Here is a 15,249-nt window from a genome sequence, read left to right on the forward strand (position 1 = left end):
GCGGCGTGGTCCTGCTTGTTAGCCTCACCCCACTGATTCCTTTCGGCGGGGGTCAGTTTCTTGTATGCGCTGCACCACGACAGCCAGTGTCCGCTGTGGCAGTAACTACATGTGATCTTGAATTCTGGAACCTCCATTTTCCATTCCTCTTTGGCGGGGGGGGTTGTGACTCTTCTGTTGTGACACCGACTCGGCCTGGTACATCACTGTGATGGGCCTACTTTGGTCTTCTGGTGGGCGCTTGTTGCTCTCGTGCAGTGCTTCGAGGTGAGTGCCGTCACACTTGCCACACTTCTTCTTAAGGTGGCATTCTGCTGCCATGTGGCCACGCGCGCAGCGGAAGCAGCGGCGGTTATCTTTAATCCACTGACTTACTTCGGCTGTGGTCAATCTCTTGAATGCGTCGCACTGTGACAGCCAGTGTTCACTGTCGCAGTATTGACAGGCAATCTTCCATTTTTCCTTGGCGGGGGGGTTGTGACTCGTCTGCCGTGACACCGCCTCGGCCTGGTGCATCGCGGTGATGGACCTGCTTTGGTCTTTAAACCTCCTCGGTCCCTCTTTAATGTGCGAGCCACCCCATGCGAAGGTGTCAATTCTTAGGCTGCTAACCTCCCTGGCTAGGAAGTCAGCAAGGTCCAGGAGTGACTGTTCTGGGCCATTCGGGTCACGGTAGTTTCGTTGCCGCCGAAAGCGTTCTTGGCGGAATGGGGGGAGCTTCTCCAATATGCGCTCCACGTTGGAGTTGGCGTACAACTCGTACATCCCCTTCTCTCGTTGGGACCCGAGCATCCCTACCAGGGATTGTACTTTGACGGATAGGTCGTCCAGGGCTCGGTTGTCTCTAGCCGGGGGGAGACGTTCAATCTCACGTATCTCCTGAATGACATAGTCCCATGTACGTCCGTAACGTGCGTCGAGGGCAACCAGGGCGTCAGAATAGGGCGTTTGTGAATTGGAGTATGCCAGCGCTATGTTGTGCGCTCTAGTTACCTTGAGGTGCTTAAGGAGAATGGCATACTTGTATGACTCGTCCTGTACTCCGGACATAATTGTCTCTAGGCACATACGCAGCTCGGTATACTGCGCTCGGTCTTCTCTTGTGAAGTCTGGGAATGTGGGTGTCCCAATGTAGTGTGCCATGGAGGGCTGCGACACTGACGCACGTGGGGGGAGAGGCATCCGTGGCGAGTCTCCCTGTACGTTGGGTCGTTGGTTCGTGCTGGGCGGGAACCAGGGGCTGGGTTTCCAGGCACTATTCCTTGGTGCCGTCTGGTGCTCGAACTCCCCACTGGGACGTGTTGGGGGTTCATAACGCAGCGTGTCGGGACTGAGACCGGGGCTGCGCTGAGCCTCCTGGTCTGAGATGGGGTAGTGCGGATGGGCTTTCTGTCCTCCCTCGTCCTCCGTCAGGCTTTGTAGTCGCTCGGCTAGCTGCTCTGCGACGTAAGCAGGTTCTTCCCGTAGGCGGGGTCCCGTGTCGCTTTGTCGGGGAGGGGAAGGTGCCCTCGACCCGTGTCGTGATGATCTCCGGGAGCTCCGGGTGGATGAGTGGGGTGTCACCCTCTGGAGCGCTTGCTCCATCATTTGTGCTTGTAGATGGTCTCGTTCCGCCTCGCGCTGCGCATTGGCGCGGTCTCGCTCCATGGTTTCTTGAGCCTGGAGGCGCCTCTCTTCCAGTCTGAGATGCATCACGGCGTCAGCCTGGAGGCGACTCTCTTCCAGTCTGAGATGTTCGCGCTCACCCTCTTGTTGCGCCTGGAGACGGGCACGCTCACCCTCTTGTTGCGCCTGGAGCAGCGTTTCCGTTAGCCGGTAATTACCGGTATTTGACCGGCAAAATCTGTTGAAGTCCGACATATTTAATCTCTCCGGTCTTAATGTCCGGTGAAAATAATTCCCTGAGTCTAAGCACAATTTGATTATTTGAATTGTATTAAAATAGGCTAAAATTAAATAGCCTATGCGATGAACGAAACAATCATTACATTTGTTTCATCGTTGCTTCTAATAATGACAACGACGTTGTCAGCGAGAGCTTAGTGCTGGGTGTGCGAACTTTTGTGAAGCTGCAGAGCCGGAGCAGCAGCAGCACAATGCAGTACTCCAGCAGTACTCCAATTCAGCCATTTTCAATTCAATGTTGGGTGGGGGGCGCTGCTGTGCGGTCCCCAGAAAAGAGCCAATAACAGCTGAATCTGCTGCTCTGCATCGACATACTCTCGCAAATAAGTCATTGGGAGGTGGAGAGAGAGAGAGTCGTCACGCAAACCCACGATAATGTTGCCGTCTCTCTCTGCCAAATTTCTCAGTTCTTCGCTTGATATAATTAATACAAATGTCCAATATAACGGAATTCGTTAGCTCATAAAAATGTGATTATAACAGACTGTTTATTAATGTCGGGCGACTGCCCACAGACACCTATTTGATTTAAAGTCGGCAGCAGCACGAGTCTCGGGACTTATTTTATTTGGAATATAATGACTTTATACGCAAAAGTAGCCTAGTTTTAAGTAAAAATATTATAAATCTACATGCCTTGATGATGTCATTCTTTTGTTTTGTTGTCATTCTTTTGCCTATCAATTGTTTTTAAGCTCAATAAACTCTGACCGGAATTTCTCTCATTTGACCGGTAGATTGAAATCTACCGGACACTGAGGCCGGCAACAATTTTTTCTAACGGAAACCCTGGCCTGGAGGCGTCTCTCTTCCACTCTGGAATGTTCACGCTCACTTTCTTGTTGCGCCTGGAGGCGTCTCTCTTCCACTCTGGAATGTTCATGCTCACTTTCTTGTTGCGCCTGGAGGCGGTCACGCTCACCCTGGATGCGATCTCTTTCCGCTGAAGCGGTTAGCGTGGCGATCAGGACTTGAGCTAGCCTCTTGTCGGCCTCGCTTGGGGATGACGCTGATGATGGTGATTTGGAGTTGGCAGGGCTTGGCGGTGACCTGGTCTCCTTACGCGCTCCGAGGTCCATCTCGGGGGCGCTGTACTTTGTCTTCTCCCGCGCTCCGAGGTCCATCTCGGGGGTGCGGTGCTCTTTACTCTGGTGCGCTCCGAGGTCCATCTCGGGGGCGCATTCTTTATGCTCCGAGGTCCATCTCGGGGGCACGTTCTTTACCTTCTTGCGCTCCGAGGTCCATCTCGGGGGCGCGGCCTTTATCTTCTATGGGTTCATGCACTCCGAGGTCCGCCTCGGGGGCGCGGTGTTCTATGGGCATAGTCAAGTCATGTCTCGCTTGTCCCCCCCCCCCGTGAGCTAAGTCAGTTTCACTTAAACTAGCTTGGGTCTCTACCGGTGGGGTTGACAGGTCGATAAGGTTGGGCATACTTAAGCTACTAATGTTATCCTTGCTTAACGTCCTCGTAGATAAGCTAGGAGGTAAATCTACAGCGTAGTTCTCCAAGTGGGGAGGGGGCTGACGCTGGCGCCTAGGGCGCTCTAATGGGGGAGAGCTGATTGGAGAGTGTCCGCCGCTGGCCATATTATCACTAATATTATTATTATTACTGATACCATCCGGCTCGAAGGACCAATTGTAGCTAAGGGGCTACACAACCCGGACTGTATTAAAGATTGTTTAGATTAAACCACTACTAAAGAATATTAATAGCCAGACAGTATAGTTAGACAAAATGGCGGACACTCAATTGACTGCGCGGGGACAGGGATACTCAGTTAACAGTATTTTAATAGTCATAGCAACATACATATGAGTTATCACGGTTCTCCTTTAATAATAGAATGTCAGTTTATCAAAGTCAGCGGTAATGAATAGTTCCTAGGTTACGAATACTCGACCGGAGCTCTGCAGGGAGTGAGACGAAACGAGGCGATACTGGGAAAAGCAAATGGTAGCTGGAGACGATGGTTTCCCTCTGGAGCTCCAAGCTCCGGAGGAACTGTAGACCGGGTCGGATAATCCTGTCGCCGCTGGAAGAAAGGGGTCTCGTACGGAACCGGTCCTTGTAATCCTAGCGCCCGATGGCAGGGTTAATAGCTATTAATCCAAAAGCCTGTTGGCATAGATGGTAGCTAGCTAGCTTCGTTTGTACTGGAAGCTAACCCGCAGACGGTCTCCAATGAGTAGTTATATCCAAACGGCGCTGGGTTTAACTATAAGTCTCTCCACTTTACTTCGCTTACACGAGTCACTATACTGTGCCAATAATGGCTCTACAATATTATAGTCGTATCTAAGTAGCCATTAGCTCTCTGTAACAATACACTGCTTGTAGGTCTGTTTACAACTGTACCGGACGTATCACACTCTCGCTCTGCTACTTCTCCTGTTATGTTACTGCCTCGCGGCTGCTTGCACCGTCTACAATATATATACTCAAACTGATCCCTATGGGGCTCAGCCGATTCACCTGTGCAGAATGAATGCGCCTGCTCTGGGCTTGTCTGAACGTGTCCGAACATGTCTAGAAACCATGTCTAGGGGGCGCGTCTCTGGCGCCTACAACGTCAAGGATGGGACCCAATGAGGCGAGCGAATAATACTATTATGCAAACAGATGGCGTAAAGATATATATCTTATATATATAAACAATATACAAGTTATACAAAATAATAAACGCAGACTTTCAGTGTTAATCTGGACCTTCAGAACACAGGTCATTGATGCATACATGCTTGTTACGATTAGTCCTACGCTTCTTTGGCATGATGGACAGATGGACCCAGATGGCAGAGTATAGATGAGACCGGAGACAGAGCGTGACGATGAACAGTTTACTAACACACAAGGTACATACACGACACAGGTAACATTTTAACAATGACCGCGCACAGCAGGGCAGGACAGACAGGACTATATACACAAGACTAATTGACAAGACACAGAGGGTAATTTACAAACAAGACACAGGTGTGGTAGACAGAAACAATAGAGCACAGAGTACTGGGAAAACAATAACAAACAACCAGACTAAAACATAATTACAAACCACAGACAGGGGAACACAAGACTAACAAAGTGGAGACAACAGATAATAAACACAACAAACACAACTGACAATAAATAACAATAAGTTGGTGTGTGAGCTGATGCCAGATTGGCATCAGCCCACCGGGTGGAAATGTAGACTGAGGGTTATTGTTAATGGGAGGTACTTGTGATGAATATGACTGTCTGGGAGGAAGTGTTACAGTACCCCGCCCTCGAAGGTCGACTCCCAGGCGACCCAACAGGCCCCCCGGGAACGGGGAGGGTGGGGGGGACGGAAGCCGCATCGGCGAAAAGAGGGGGGGGGAGGATGGGGGTTCGAGGAACGGGGCCTGCGGGAACAGGAACGGGGGGAGGGGGCTGACGAGGAGGGCTGGAGCAGGGAAGGATGGGGGGAGGAGACGACGGCTCCGGAGCGCGACCTGGGGCTGGGGTCTCCACGGTGGCGAGACCCCCCGCCGAACCCCGAACCGGAGGCTCCCTGGCGACAGGACGCGGTGCAGGACCCCCAACCGGGGTCCCTCCGGCAGCGGAATCCGACGTCTTCCTCCAGGTCTGCCATGGTGGTGGCTCGTCTTCTGGAACCTCCCAGGGCGGAGGAGACCTCGACCAGGCCGGCGAGGAAGACCTGCGGTCCTGGAAACCCCTTCCCCTGGGGCTGTGGCGTCGGGATCCGCGCCCCGTCCCCGACGCTCCCCTGCGGACCAGGCGACTTCCCACCCAGGGATCCAGCACCGGGGTGGCCGCGGCGCAAGCACCCGATATCATCGGTGCCGCTGGCCCAGCCACTGCGTCCCATGGTGCCAGACCCAGAGCGGTCGCCTGGTCGGCACGCAGGACGGAAGCGCCCAGGATCCCGAGCGCGAAGCTGGCTCCGTCTCTCCTCTCTGCCGGGTCCAAGTTCGGCGCGGTCATTCTGTTACGATTAGTCCTACGCTTCTTTGGCATGATGGACAGATGGACCCAGATGGCAGAGTATAGATGAGACCGGAGACAGAGCGTGACGATGAACAGTTTACTAACACACAAGGTACATACACGACACAGGTAACATTTTAACAATGACCGCGCACAGCAGGGCAGGACAGACAGGACTATATACACAAGACTAATTGACAAGACACAGAGGGTAATTTACAAACAAGACACAGGTGTGGTAGACAGAAACAATAGAGCACAGAGTACTGGGAAAACAATAACAAACAACCAGACTAAAACATAATTACAAACCACAGACAGGGGAACACAAGACTAACAAAGTGGAGACAACAGATAATAAACACAACAAACACAACTGACAATAAATAACAATAAGTTGGTGTGTGAGCTGATGCCAGATTGGCATCAGCCCACCGGGTGGAAATGTAGACTGAGGGTTATTGTTAATGGGAGGTACTTGTGATGAATATGACTGTCTGAGTCCTGGTCCCACAGGGCCAGGACCGGAGGAAGTGTTACACATGCTCACCCTGGCTGGAAAACAGCAGGCAAGTGGAAATTATATTGTTAGATGTTTCCTGCACTATAATATAATGATTTGAAAGACAACGGGACACTACTGACCCGGCTGAAGGCCGAGCTCTCCCAGGTGCACATGCCTGACTCCACCTGCAGGTGGATCATTGACTTCCTGTCTGACTGACAGGAAGCAGCATGGGAATCCCCCTACCCTCCGTACAAATGTGTGAAAACCTACCTGGCTAAATCAATCTGATTCTGATTAATTTGGCATACATTTTAATTGTTTTTAACAGAAACCTGTTCACCATCTGTGTGCTGGTGTTGCAACGTCACTGTTTTCTGGAAGATTCAAGTGTCTCAGAAAGGTAATTTATTTGTCAGTTATTTAGCAGCATTGATTATCAATAACAATAATTAACAATAACTTTGTCTTAAAAACCCATTCCTCAGATGAAGTTTCCGGGGGAAGAAATGTGGATGTGCCCTGTCAACTTTGGGAGTCACTGGATTTTAGTGGTTTGTTACCTTTCTTTGCTTATTTTACAGTGCAATATTTTTTCCATGAGGCCTATTTTTGCATGTATTGCTTTCAATTGACCTCTGATGCAGTAGAATCCAATCACTTTGGATAAAAGGATCTGCTAAATAAATATAAATGCTGTAATGTGATGAGAGAATAACATGAATGTACTCAACTTTTTTAGATTGTCAACATGTCAGTTAAGGCACTTGTGCTGATCGATCCGATGGGAAGTGAAGATGCCTATGAACGTAGATTACTACGCAACTGGAGGTAAGTGCCATACCTGTCAACCCTCCCGTTTTCCCATGAACAGTGCTTGTGAGATTGAGTGTCAGATTTTAAGATGACCTTTGCAAAATTGGAAGCTTTTGCTTTTGTAATGAGAATATCCCTGATTTCCTGTCTACTTTTCATTCTTTTTTTTTTAAACAATAATTAGGAATTTCTTGAGGACGACAGACCGTGGAGAGCAGGGAGCACAGTGGACAGTGCAAACAATGCACCACAACAGGCAGCAAGATTGCAGCAGCTGTGGGGTTTTAGTGTTGATGGTAAACATTTTTGTACTTATGTTATAGGCATTTATAAGTAACTGAAATTACTGTTGCCAGCTAAAATGCTATTTTGCAGTTTGCAGAAGAGTATCTGGAGAGGGAGGGAGACATCACTGCTGTCCAGACATCTGCACAAGCTGTTCAGAGGCACGCTTTGAACTCGCTCGTGCACTGCTTCAGTGTACAGGTCAGTGCATCAAACACTGCATGAAAGCAGTGACATCAACATATTTTCTGAGTCAAAATCCATGCAAATTCCATCACCTCAGACACAAAGGTGATCAGTCTGTGTGGGTCATGTACTTGAGAGGTATTTGATTTGTGAATACTTGGTGAAATGCATTTGTTCTCTTACTCACAAATTAAATGAAAATCTGTATAGTGTACCATGATTTATTGACTCATACAGAATGAGTGGAGTTGCTACAGTTAAAACCTTATGAAAAACTTAGTTTCTAGGGAATGCAGAGGATCACTGCGTGGTGTGCTCCTTCCAACAATGTGATGCTGATGAGAGCATGATTGCAATGGTAAGTAAAGTTTAACGATAGGTTATGACTATAACCAAGTTCTGTTAATAGTGGTGACGCTCGGCGTCACTCATGCACTATCTCGCATACGTGCACGCGCACTGAATAAAATTCCACAATGTACCTTTATCCCAGTATTCGTCTGACCACACCCCTCCTACATAAGCAGGTGTGTGGTCACCTGCTCTCCTCCTTCCCAAGCTTTCACCACAAGGTGAGATCAAGGGCTGCAGCGGCGTCGGACACGGAGCGTCACCACTATTAACAGAACTTGGTTATAGTCATAACCTATCGTTCTGTATCATAGTGGATCCGCTCAGCGTCACTCATGCACATAGGGAGGCCGAGCGGAGCCACCGGCCGACAAATACACCCCGCTGAGCCCAGCCTAATGGAGGGCACCCCCCCCATTGGAGGTTTCCCGGGAGGGCGACGGACCCGACCGTGCGAAGAGGCACTCAAGCAACTCAGCGCACAGGGTGAGCAGACCGTGGCCTGACCCCACGACTACACACACGCACAACCCGCATGCCACCCGGGAACGAACGGAGGGAACAACCTCGTTACTGCCCCCAGAATCACGGGGTCAAGGGCAAACCCAACCCCGTGGCAAGGCCGTAGCAGTGGAGCGCAAAGGAAGGCCCAGACCCACCAAAGGGACTGGACCCCCTGGAACGGGGGCCCAGAGAAGTCCATGATGCCAGCATCAAGACCCCACCAGGTGGGCACTTAGTGACCCCGCCCCCCACATCGCCAGCGTATTCGGACAAAGGCCCCTCAGCCGAGCGGGCCCTGTCCCCCCAATAGTCCACCGCCTGGCACACTGACCCTGCAGAACAGGCAGTCAGCATGGCCGTAAGCACACAAAAAAGGTTAACCAACGGAAGCAGGCAGCGCACCGGGGAAAAACCAGGCAACAGGCTGTTAACCCGAGCCTGGAGACTGCGGACGAGACAGGCGCCAGAGGGGACAGCTGAACACAGCCGCCCCGGCGGAAGGGGCGTATGCTGGCGTTGTTGCATGACCAAGCCTCCATTTAAAAAAAAAAAAAAAAACACCCAGAGGGGTTGAGGCAGAGAAGGCTGACACGATTGGCAGACGTCATGAACGTGCAGGGGCACCCTCAACCGGGTAACCCGGGAGTTGACACTGCTCCAACACACCAGGGAATCAACCACCTTGGTGTTACCCAATGCGGTGGTTGTTCCTATAACCCCTCAAGAAAAAACTCCAAAACACACCTGCGGGTATACACCGGCTATACCGCAGTACAAGTGTTTCAGTTTTCAAAAAAGGGTTAACCCAGGCCTACGGGTCGACGAAACATTACTTCGGACCGGGCCCGGCGATACGGGAAGCACAGGGTCACCAGAGGAGGTCAAAGACCACCCCAACAGGCCCCTCTTCGCCATGCGTGAGAGAGGAGCTAAAAGAATGGAGACCGTACTTGGTATTCCCAGGCGGTCTCCCAACCAAGTACTAACCAGGACCAACCTGCGTAGCGTCCGAGATCTGACGAGATCGAGCGTGTACAGGTTGGCATGGCCGTAAGCCATTACGACAGTGCAGAGTACAAAATGTACCCAACCAGGGTCTCCATAGCGCTTAACCCCGTGACACCCGGACCGACCTGGCATTTTCCCCCTGAAAAAGCCCAAGTCCCTCAGGGTACCAGAACAGCAGATCTGCATCCCCGGCGGACAACAGGTGCAACTGATCCGGACCAGCGTGACCAGAACCAGTCCCGTGCCCTAACCACGCCGACATGCCTACTCCAGGAGAAGGGGCAGATATGCGTGTTGATCTTAAACATGAAAAGAAGGCGCCACCCAGACGTTCGGGGCGAACCGCGCCTGGTGGCCCACCCCCAGGGCGTGAGACCCCTCTACATATGTGCAGATCCATTCCGTCATCATCCCCCAGATATGAACGAGAATCCGTCGACAACCAAAACAGGTCGTCGGAAGAGGAAAAACCTCCATCCCAGTTGCTTTAAAAAAAACGCCGTTTTAACCTCAAGCAACCAAGGCGTGCCAGTCAGTCGCCTGATTACAGAACACCCCGAGCTAGCACTATGCGTGCGTCGGGACACAACCACATCAATGAACAGGCTATTTAGACCTGTCATTGAATCCCCAAGGCGCCCAGGGGAACGACAAGAGGGGTGTGATACTTCCTAACTCCAACTCTTTTTAAAAGAAAAGAAGGAAGCACCAACAGTATGTATCCCAGTCTACACAGCCGGGGGTAAAAAAAAATCACATTTTTACATCCCGCCACCCTCCCATAGGAAGGAAACGGGAAATCCCCAGAGAGACTTCCCACGCGAGCTGTACAGATTGAAAAGAATATATTGCACCTTGAGCCATGTAAAAGTTTGGTTTTAGGGCTCTCCGGGGAGGAGGCACTGAACCCATACACACTCAATAATCGAATTGAATCGAATACACACAATAGAGTAGGACTCCTTCTTGAGGTTCCACTCACCTTGACAATCTGAGGAGGAGGCTCTGTACTCTGAGGAGGCTCCCTCACATGGAAGGAGAGTCCCAACTCACAGAAGGCCCGAATAGGAGCTTCGTGAGGAGGAGCCCTGACCACCCCCTGAAACAGATCCATCATATGGACCTGAACAGCACACGGAAGTCCTACCAACAGAGACGCGCACAGTGACATACTCTATGGCGGGGGAATTTCTGCGGTGCACACGCCCAATATTCCAGGGCGTGGGACCAGGAAACTCCCCCCCCCCCCCCCCCCCCCCTCACCCTGTAACGTGCCGAACCGCAACATGACAGGAACCTTGAAGGACAGGTGGGTTTACCCCTGACCAACAGAAAAAAGGGGGAGAAAAGGTTACCAGTTCATCCCTTTACGACCCCACACCCATGATACGATGTAATGACAAAAAAGAGTATGACGCAGTCATAGTCAGCTCCATGAAGCATCTAACAGCTTCACACAGCGCATGTGCCAACCTGCTATCTGATTTTTACTAAGGAAAAAACACAGAATAGAGAGGGCCCTCTCAAGAGCCCCGGTATCAAACTTACATATGTGCTTCTGTGGCCAGCCCAACCCAGTTGTAGGTCACACGACACACACAACCCATTATCACCTACAAAAAATGGCAAAAACACTCTACAGAGGAACGCCGTTTTTCATAATGAGAGAATACACAATTCTCGATTAGTATCGGCCACAGGCCTTGCTAAGCACACACGAAAAAGCGACCAAACAATCTTTTCTTTAGGAAAATTAAGTTTCTCAAGCGGTTAGCACAACCCCAACAACTAAGCTAAGGGTTACATCGTATCCCTACCACACAGTGACACAATATAGTGTAACAACATGTCTGAGAGGATGATGAAGAAGTCCCCAGGGAACCGGGGGGAAACACAACCCTCCTACTTTACCCTTAATACGGCCAGTTAAACAGGTAAACCTGTTAATATGTGAACACACTGTTCATTGTCATTACAGGCTGAGAAAAGAATCATTCTTTACTCATATGTCACTAAGCATAGCTTTATAGGTTAGTGTTAAGAGCCGATGGGCTTGTCTCTAATTATCTCAGATCACTTACTTGAGATATAACCCTTTGGCTGCTCGATATCCCCCAGCGAGGTGCTAAACTCGCCAAGTTCTCGAGTCAATTACTATTTCTGTCAAGATTACTTCAAAATCACTGGTCTAGTTATATCCAGTTGATATGAAATGTAAGCATGAAGAGTTGTTAATCTCTTCTTGTTTGTAATAAACCGAATGTATGTCTAGGAGAACTCTTATTGCCTATAATAACAATAATATTATTATTATCATTATCATCACTGTCCTCATTTGTGAGGGAAGGCATGTAGTACTGATCATTTGAAAAGCTTGGTTGTATTACTACTCTTTTAATAAGTATTACCACTGTTAACACTTTGGCTGCCGGAGGTTAAATTCATGATATACCATCTGTTGCCAGCTCTATTTGTCTATGGATAAGTTCCCCTTCTTTGCAGGGCTATAACCTTTTAAATCCTATTGCTAGATTGCCATTATTAGGGCCCATTCAAAGTCCTATATGTATTGTTCATTGTGTAGCAACGTTAAACTTTTTCATTCACATATTCATAGTAAAATATGGTCTAAAGTATAAGTATGTTTTTATCGTTTTCTGCAGCTTTCTTCAGAACGTGATTTATAGCTCCAAATGCATTATATTGATGATGAAATACAGTTTGGTAGGAATCTGTGCGAGATGAAAAATGTCAACTGGATGTACTTCTAGAATGATCTACGTATGATCTGATGATGACCGGATGGGCGGGGGATCGTTTATAATTCCGTGGCCAGCGTTAGATGATTCATCCAGAGTGGGTCATATGTTCATCATAGCAGTTTATATGGAACACGTTAGAATAAAACGCTGAATCTTACCATATGTTCCTCGCGCAGTTGGACGATCAGCGTGGTGTAGACCGTTTTCGATTATGGGATGTTTATCCTGATGAACAATTTCCAGGTTGTATAATGGTATATATGTCCAAATCATGTTGTTTATCGAGTTATTGGCAACGTATCGCTGTGTGTTGTGACTAGCTAGAGTGCCGGGACATGTACCGAGTGCCCGGAAGTGGTGTGGGTGAATAGCACATCGTCCAAGTGGCTTCCTGTTGGGCGATTGCGCCGATCGGCCACCAGATGGCGCTCTTGAACCGCTGGAGGGTTCGGTGGGGCTTTTTGGTGGGTCTCAGGCCAGCGGATGGGAAATACGAATCCGATCACAGATTTTTGAAATATTGATATCAAAGACGAGTTACGGCGTCTTCGGCAACTTGAGCATGGCGGGGAAGGACGCCTAAAAACGTCTTCTGGCAGTTAAAGTGTTAATAATATAACATTAGCGTACTAACACGTAATCATTGTTTGCACGCCCCAGTACCTCCTGTCAATCCGACAGGCCCGTCCGCCAGCGGGACCGACCATCCAATCCTGCAGTGATTTAGACAATCGATTTCCCACAGACCTGACAGCCCCTCGAACCGAGATACCGGAACCCGCAAACAACAAACATTGCCATGTATAGTATTTATACAGTACATAGCATATATATATATATAATATATAACTTTTAGCTGAAAAGCATTAACCAGTCAATTGATTCAATCTGTATTACATGCTGCCAGTACATATAGTCACCTTCAATAGGAAATCAGGGCGGCGGCCGGCATCATGGCACATTGCGGGCAGGAATCAGTCCACGAAGTCAATGGATAATTATAGGAAGTCATCTTTATTTAAGGAAGTTACAAAAAAAGACTGTTTTGGAAATGTCCGTTACAGTTTAAAAGATTATATAAAACAAAACATCTCCTCTCTAGGATAGCAAAAGCCTAACACGGCTGTTGCCTGCAAGCAAAATCTGTAAATCAAAAAAATCTGGCTGTGTTCTGGCAAGTTGGCCCTTATAAAGGAAAAAAATATCTCTTTGCCATTGGTTTAAATACAGTGATGTAATTTCACTAGCCAATCAACGTCTCACACATCAGGACTGACTCTCCTCCCCTCCTAGTTGTCATTGGCTGCCGTCTATTCCACTGGATTGTAACTTGAAAAAGTACTTGTAACGTTTTTGCTGGAACAGAATACGATATTGTGGAAAGTCCCTCTGGAGCAGAGGCCCCGTACATTCCTCTGGGCTCCAGTCAGTATTGAGAGGGAAGAACTGGCCTGTGTAGTGTACAATACATGAATACACTTCTTGCATGAGTATATAGTATATATAGTATATGTTACGAAGGGTCAGATTAAACCGAATATATATATTTATTACTTGAGATATATTGTATAGTATTTGTATATCGTCTGATATCCCTTGTATATTCTTTGTACATATACACGGAATATCCCTTTACCTAGTACAGGCCAGACCATAATATTCGTTCTCCTATTGGACAGCGATCCCCTAGGCGCCACGGCCATACCCCCCAATGTCTAGTTCAAAGTCACCGCTAAGACATGCCTGGACATGCCCGGTTCTGCGCAGGAATACGAGACAGAAATAAGGCTGGTACTAGATTGTTCACCTTACGTATAAATACGTTGCAGGTGGATACAGCAGTTAGTTACCCGAAACGTGTTAACCAATAAGTTGAAGCCTCACACCACGATACAACTGATACAATGTGAATTGGGCCCGTTTTGCCCCGAAATAGAGCCTTGAGACCGTGTGCGAATTGATAGCTGAAGTGTCAGAGTTTAACGCTGTATCGTCGAGTTCGACCTATTCTATTATTAAGTAATAGTCTATTATGTATAGTGTATCGTGCGGCTACCGTTCTACAGTGACCAGCATTACCAACGTTTCATCGTACCGAGCTAGTGTGCTTATCCAGGCTGGGCGGCCTAACCTTGTGCCGTCATCCGAGGAGCCCTAGACGAGAACCGTGTGGATATGTACACTGGATAACCTACCCCGACGACTACAGAGCCCTTTTCGGCTGGATTATATTTGCTTTGGTCCTGTGGCTGTTGGAGCGGAGAATCGTCTACACCCACTACCGTGTGGGATTTACCCTGTGAGGAGCACCGTCGAGTAGGGATGGGAATCGAAAACCGGTTCCTGTTGGGAACCGGTTCCTAATTGGCCGATGCCTGGAACCGTGTGCCTCCCGTGACTTTCGATTCCCTTATCGCTGCCAGGTTTTCAAAACAACGTTAGCGTTAGCATGTAGCCATGGCAGACTTATTTGATTCCTTAAGGGCTAGAAATTGCCTGGATTTTGGTAATATACTCCCGAAATGCTCCCGCTGTTTGGCTACTTCTATGTGCAGTGAAAATTACTTGAATGCTTTAGAACCTAGCCATTGATTTAGGTCAGGGTGAGCTAAAATTAGCCGCGGAGCTAACGCTATTTAACGTGAGCTAACGCTATTTAATCAAGCTCACAAAGAGAGATAAACAGCTGACAGCGGATAGTACAGGTACAAATACAATAAAGCAGCAGGTGGGGGCTGTTGTGTAAACCTTGTACTCTTTAGTTCACATATAATAAGAGCCGCAGTGATTGTTTACAAGTCTACACTGTAAGCCATGGTGGTGCAACATACAAATGTGTCCGTGTAGCAACACAAGCCAATACTATAGGACAGGGGCCCGGGGAGGGAGCTCTGTCTGTGTGTGTGTGTGTGTGTGTGTGTGTGTGTGTGTGTGTGTGTGTGTGTGTGTGTGTG

This window comes from Notolepis coatsorum (assembly GCF_963971535.1).
Source record: "Notolepis coatsorum genome assembly, chromosome: 3".
Lineage (NCBI taxonomy): Eukaryota > Metazoa > Chordata > Actinopteri > Aulopiformes > Paralepididae > Notolepis > Notolepis coatsorum.